Consider the following 7265-nt stretch of genomic DNA (forward strand, 5'->3'; position numbering starts at 1 on the left):
CCTTATCCAAAGAAAACGTTGTAAGGGTGCCTTTTGGACGCCTGAGCAGTTCGTGCTGCGACAATTCTGTCTGCAATATCCGCAGGCGCCGTGTTCAACACGACGTTAAGCGTCAATGTAGGTGTCGTTGCTAATGCTCCACTAATTTCGATTAAGGCGATCCGCTATAAACGCTCCAGTTGTTTTACAAGTGAAGCCTTCTCTAGTGAGTTCCATCAGACAAGGGCTACGTGAAACAATATAGGCTATCGAGCTAATATATTACTATGTCGAGAGACCACACCTTTTATGGATAGCTCCCCTACAGCAGTGCAAGACCACCGACGCCTTTCTTCCCTTTCCTCAATGTTAGGCTTTTATGACATCTTCCTACCCAGGATCAAGCTTAAGTACTTGACCCTATCTGAGAACCTCAGACGCACACCCCCACTCGAGAAAGGGGCCACAACTGATATCTTGTACAACAAAACCAGCTCCGTCTTGCTCCGTCCATGAAGTCAGCTGTAGATAATCCTTATTAGGTTGGTTTCAACTCCCAGATTATGTATATACTTTACTATTGTCTCTGGAGCGATGTTGTTGAAGGACTCCTCGATATCGAGGAATACCCCTACTGCATAATCTCTATGCGTGATGGCTTCCTTTAACCACTTTATCAATGTGTGCAGGGCGGTATCCACTGACCTTTCCTTGCAATAAGCATATTCAGCCCTTGAAAGACAGTCACTAGGAATCGCGTCTCTTATGTACAGATATATCAGGCTCTCTAGCGATTTAAGCAAAAACAAAGACAGGCTAATAGGCCTAAAGGCCCTAGGGGAAACATGAGAGCCTTTTCCGGCCTTTGGGATGAACACTGACTACGCTACAAGTTTTGGGGATGTACCCCATCCCTTACGCAGTTCGCATAAATAGGACCAACCAATTGTACAACACCTCCAGAGCTCTTTGCAGCTGCGCAGGTATGGTCGGTTCCCGGCGACTTGAAGGATTTGAACGAATTTATTGCCCAGGCCATGTGACGATCGTCCAGAAGAACGGAGAAGTACCGCACCTGAAGTACAAAATATTGCAAAGAAGTACATTTGACTGTACTTCGAAGTACGAAGTCAAGAGCTAAAAAAGAAGTACTGTACTTCCGAAAGAACTTTACGGTTGGTCACATTACTTATACGCCAAGTTGGTATACTTTAATTTGTACGAGAGTGGATCAGTAACTGGTCTAAATTATTTATAAAACTTAGCATCGAACATTATTTACATCAGTGGATAGACGCTCTTCCTTCAAGACAATCCGCGGATGCAGACGTGTTTTGAAGCTATAGGTACAGGTTAAAAAATTTCTGAGGTTTGGAAGGCTTTTTAGAAAACTAAGGAAAATAAATGTATGGCGATTTGTTCTTTTTCTGCAAAAAAATTTAAATGAAGTGGCAATAAAAGCAATTTGTTGGACCATTTGCAGCGCTGCTCATTATACTTGGCATTAAAAGAAAAAAAGGCAAATAAATATATAATAGAAAAGGCGAAAGGAAATATGATAAAAATTAGATATGCATATGTTTACTTTTAAAAGAAATAGATCTAACAGTTTTTTTAGTAGTAATAAAGGATCTTCAACCATTCAGTAAAGTGATTGATGAAGCTTATTAATTTACTTAACTTTATGGATCCTTGATATCGCCTGTCATCAAAAACAACGCTTAATTTAATATAATAAAAAATAAATTTCCATTCCAGCATCATTTATTGAGTCAGAGAGAGTTTTCAGTTAGGTAGGAGTGCCTAATAATGATCGCCGAGCTCGAGCCGAAAACTCTGGACAAGCGTATTTGCAGAAAAATCGTAGCAGGAATAGATGTCAGCTTAAGTCTAGCTTTAATCAGTTCACGCAAAAAAAGCTTAGTGCTTTCGTGAAGCGATGACGGAAAAAAGTCTGATCTGGATACCACTTCATTAGGTGTCAACTAACTTGTAACTAATTACTTTTGGGCATAAAATATCAAAAAGTAAAATTTAACGTGATTTTTTTCAAATTTTATATTTTACCTAACGTTACATATTTTTATATTTGTTTACATACATACATTATCTGTAGGTGGTCCAATATTTGAATTATTTCAGCCATGACACCAAAATGATAATATACAATTTCGTTCTTAATTTTGTTTGTGCTGAATTCGAAAAAGCATCTGTGAAGTGCAGAGAAAAGTGTATTTAAAGTAATTTTTATATGAGGATATGCGATATAATTTTTTCGGCAAAGAATAATCCCAGGGGTGACGGCATTCAAATTCTGACTTTACGTTTTTTTGAACCACCCTAGTGTACACTAGTTATATGCCTACATAAAATTACGTTATATGCAACGACGGTATCTAAATCTAATTACAAACCGAGATCAGTTATTAATTTTGTACGCACACACACGTCGATTTATGCGCCCACATAATTACAAACTTAACCCACCAACTAATCCTGTTAAACAAAAGTGATTGGAAATTGCAACAAAATCGTACAACATCCATATTTATTCATGCATATAAATGTAATTATATGGTTATGCAAATATGTGTAACTAATAATTTGTGGTAATCAGAAACAGTTATTGAAATATGTATTAGCAGTATTCGATACATGTATGTACATACATATGTATATGCCACATTTGAACAACATAAACTAAAATTACAACATTACATACATTTTTTTTAAAGGGAATATGAAAACGTTGGTTAAATAAATTTTTGGGAAGAGCGAATTATCCGAAATGTAGCGGCCTCAAATCAAATACATAAAAATAATGAAAATATAAGAAGGATAATAATAAGACACCCACCATGCGGCATTTACAGAATGTCTGCCAGTTAATATTTTTGTTAAAATATTTTTGAGACTGAGAAAAATGAAACGTGAAAATTTTTTAAATTTTGGATTAAATTTTTTTTTCAACACAAATCAAATTAGCATAGGTTATTACCCCAAAAAGAGATAAAATTAATCTTACCAACAGGCAATAATATTTATTTGGGAAATTTGAAAAAATCGAGTTCTGCTCCTTTTTAGCAACCATAAAAGCCCGGCCAATCAATGGAAAACGGCGCAGTGTTGCCAGATGGTCCATATAACTTCACCCTAAGGTCATTTCATTTCACCCAAAACAAACCTAAATAATATATTGTGGCGAATACTGCGGCAACACAAAGCGAACAACGAGAAATAGGCAGAATGTTCGAAGAATGACGTAGAATGTTCCACAAAGAGAAACGTCAAGTTGGATGAACACTGCGAACAGCGAGAGAAAGAGAATGAGCGATAAACTTCAGAACGTTCTAGAGTTGCCATAAGTGTGAGCGCAGGTATATAAGAGCCACGACACAGCGGAGTAGTGACAGTTACGAGTTACAAGACAGCAAGCTACAAGTAAAGTGAGCGGAGAATTGAGTTGCGAATAAGCAAGCTATAAGTTTAATTGTGTTAACAAGTAGTAAAGCGTTGTTATTGCTTTAACAAGTATTGTAAAGTGTTTTTACTGTATTAGCAAGTATTGTAAATTGTTTGTTGTACAATAAAGTTAATTGTACTACAATTTGGTCATCGTTAGCATTTTTTTAACAATCCAGCGATACGAGCCGGAGTATATTTGGGAAATCCCTCAAGGTTTCGAGGATAATCGTAACAATTGGTGTCAGAAGTGGGATTGTTAAATAAATCCCGAAGGATAAACTACTGAAAATGGCGAAAATTCAGGACTTAAAGATTGAGGAGCTGAAACAGGAGTTGGAAAAGCGTAATTTGGCCACCTCCGGAAGAAAAGTGGAATTGTTATCCCGGTTGCGAGAGGCTATGGAAGCTGAAGGCATCGACGTGGACAAATACGACTTCCAAGGTAAACCCGACGATACATCCGCAAAGGACGAACAGAAGGATGAGGCTGCATGTTCGTCGAAGGATGTGCAGCAGACATCCGGGAAGGTTGAAGAACAGCAAAAGGCTCCTTTATCAACAACAGTTATGGACATGAACACGTTCTTGGCTGCCATGTCACAGATGATGCAAGCACAGGATACACGCATGTCAGAGATGTCATCACAGCTGTCAACTCAGATGCAAACACAATCGTCAGATGTTTCATCGCAGATACAAGCGCTGGAGACACGTATATTAGCAGCGGTATCAGCACAGATGTCATCCCAACTGGAAGCACAGGATGCAAAGATTGTACAAATACAGGAAAAAATCGAAGAGAGACAGGACAAAGTCGAGGCTAAGATGGGCGAGTTAAAAGGTCGACTCCGAGACTTGCAGTTGAATCGTCCAGCTACTTCGACGAGCGCACCCAAGGTAAAAACCCCATCCTTTGACGGCACGATTCCTTTCCAGGTCTTTAAGCTCCAGTTCGAAAAAACGGCTGCAGCAAATCATTGGAGCATGGAGGATAAATCCGCTGCACTATTCGTTGCATTGAAAGGACCTGCGGCAGAAATCTTGCAGACTATTCCCGACTGTGAAAGGAACAGTTACGATGCGTTAATGGGTGCAGTGGAAAGACGTTATGGTAGCGAGCACCGGAAGCAGATTTACCAGATGGAGCTGGAGAATCGCTGCCAGAAATCCAACGAGACTCTGAGATGCATCTGGCGAGCACCTCGAAAGAGTAAAAATCCAGAGGTTCATCAACGGAATGCGGGACGTGTATACCAAGCGAGAGACGTACGCGAATCCCAAGCCAACATTTGCTGAAACTGTCTCGTATGCTCAGACGCGTGAAACGGCGGCGCTCCTAAGTAGACCAGCCTACAAAGCACATCGCGTGGAAGTGGAAACACCGGACGAGACAAATGAAATGCTGAAGAAGATTATCCAACTGCTGGGCGAGAAAAAGCATGGCTCTGGCAAATGTTTTAAATGTGGAAAGTCAGGCCACTTCGCCCGCGATTGCAGTGCAAGTTTCAGTGGGTTCAACAATTCAGCAGGACGCAAACGCAGGGCTGAAGGAGACGAAGCCAACTCCAATCAGTCGTTAAACTGAAACGAGCCAGCAGGAAGGGCCGCGTGCTGGCTCCAGAAGTTGAAGGGCCCATAATCTCCGTCTCACAAATTGGCCGGAATGCGAGCAACCTCACTATTGGTGGATGTGTGAATGGGCAGGAGAGAGTACTGACAGTGGATACTGGAGCGACACATTCCATTATTCGACCGGATTTGGCCACTTTTTATGTGAAGCCACTACCTGGAGCAAAGCTGCAGACTGCAACTGGTGAATGCACCCAAGTGTTAGGAGAAGTACCATGCGAGGTAATAATCGACGATGTGGCCTCGTACACTAAGTTTATAGTGGCAGACATTGTGGATGAAGTCATCATCGGCGTGGATTTCTTACTTGGCCAAGGCATGAAGATTGACCTCCAAAGAATGATCCTGACAGATCGTCACAGGAAAGTGCCACTTAGGGTTGGTTACGACAGCCAGTGCTGCAGCAGACGGTTAGTCTTAGAGGAAGTGTCGGAGATTCCACCAGAAACGGAAGCGATTAGTTGGGCGGAGGTTGGCAGTGATGGAGACGGAGTGGTTTCGTCTGGAGAAGGAAGCGGTTCACCGATACAGGAAAAGCGTGACGGTTCCGCTAGCTCAGTGAAGAAAAGGTCGCAACAAGGTAGTGGTCATGGCGAGCCAGGCAGTGTATCCGGCAGGAGGAAGGCCACTGAACCACGTTGCAATGGTGATACGCCGGTGGCCGGAAATGGAAGCGGCTGTGAAAGCAGTAGGCGCGCTTTGAAGTGTCCCGGAAAAGGTGGCCGGCAAAGGCGAGCAGTTAAGCCGGAAGCTAAGGATGAGGTAATACATGTCCGGTCAATGAGGTTGACGCCGAAGAAGGAGCGAGATGCGGAAACACTGGGCAAGTTTCAGCGTGAGGAACCGGATTTAGCAAGATGTGCTAAAGGCAGTGCAGCACGAAGGCAGGAGCCTCGGTGTCATGGACAGATTATGCGGCATATATCTGGCGAAAAGGGTGCCCATGAGAAGAGACATGGTCTGGTCACCACCAGTGGCCGGCAGAAGCACGACCATGTGAGATGGTGCACCACCGGAGATAAGCTGGAAGCAATGTCCAGTAACGCATTGAGCCGAGAAGAGCTACAGGAAGGTGATTCGGTGGTGTTGCACATGCCGCAGCCGAAGAAAGGCTTCACCTCCGAACAACAGCGTAACTGGAAAGGTCCATACAGTATCGGTCATATCTATAGCACGCCATTTCAAAGTGATATTGTGTGCAACTTATGTTTATTTATTTATTTTTGAGAATTTTCAATTAAAATACAGTTCTTTCTCTAACAAACCCCATATAAATCCAAGTTTAACAATTTGTAGAAAACTTCAAAAAAAGTGCAAAAAATTTTCACCTAAATTTCAAACTTTTTTCTCAGAAGTGTTTGAATTTTTCGGAATACACAGTTTTTTAGCCCAATGAATTTTAGTCTGATAATGTGCAAGTTTCAAGTGACTGAAAGTTACCGTTGATTTTTTAGAATTTTTTTCTCCAAAGGTGTTGCGGCTTTCCTCCATATCATTATATAAATAGGCAATCATGTTTCCTTTACACCCCTTTTACGGCTAAACTATACTTCTAAGGTATAAACAGTTATATATCATTAGAAAGGTATTTTGATGCTGATGTGCAGGCAATTTTTAAAATTTCAAATCAGTTTAAAATAGAGCGAAAAAATCAATTCAAAAGTCACACCAATACCAATGCCATACATGTACATTGTTGGGGCGGAAATGCCCCCTAAATGTATGCTTTAATATTGATAGCGAATTAATGAAACGTGCTAAGCAGCAGTTCAGGAATAAAATGTATGTATGTATGTATATGAATAGATTAGACTCAAACAAGGAAGAAGGTAAAGTTGAGTATGGGGAAGAAGAAAGTGATAAATACAGAAATTAAAATAAAAGTAAAGAAACCTTGATATAAAGACAAAGAGGAAGGAAAATTTAAATACCTAACCTAATAACAATGGTGGGGGTGAATATGTAAATGAAGAAAAGAATGGACATATTTAGATCAGGATAAAGGAAAAGATAACGATGAAGACCAAGACGACGAAGATGAAGATGAAGATGAAGATGAAGATGAAGATGAAGATGAAGATGAAGACGAAGATGAAGATGAAGATGAAGATGAAGATGAAGATGAAGATGAAGATGAAGATGAAAATGAAGATGAAGATGAAGATGAAGATGAAGATGAAGATGAAGATGAA

Source organism: Rhagoletis pomonella, unplaced genomic scaffold (genome assembly GCF_013731165.1).
Source record: "Rhagoletis pomonella isolate Grant_MI unplaced genomic scaffold, Rhpom_1.0 Rhpom_scaffold_00004, whole genome shotgun sequence".
In the NCBI taxonomy this organism is placed as follows: domain Eukaryota; kingdom Metazoa; phylum Arthropoda; class Insecta; order Diptera; family Tephritidae; genus Rhagoletis; species Rhagoletis pomonella.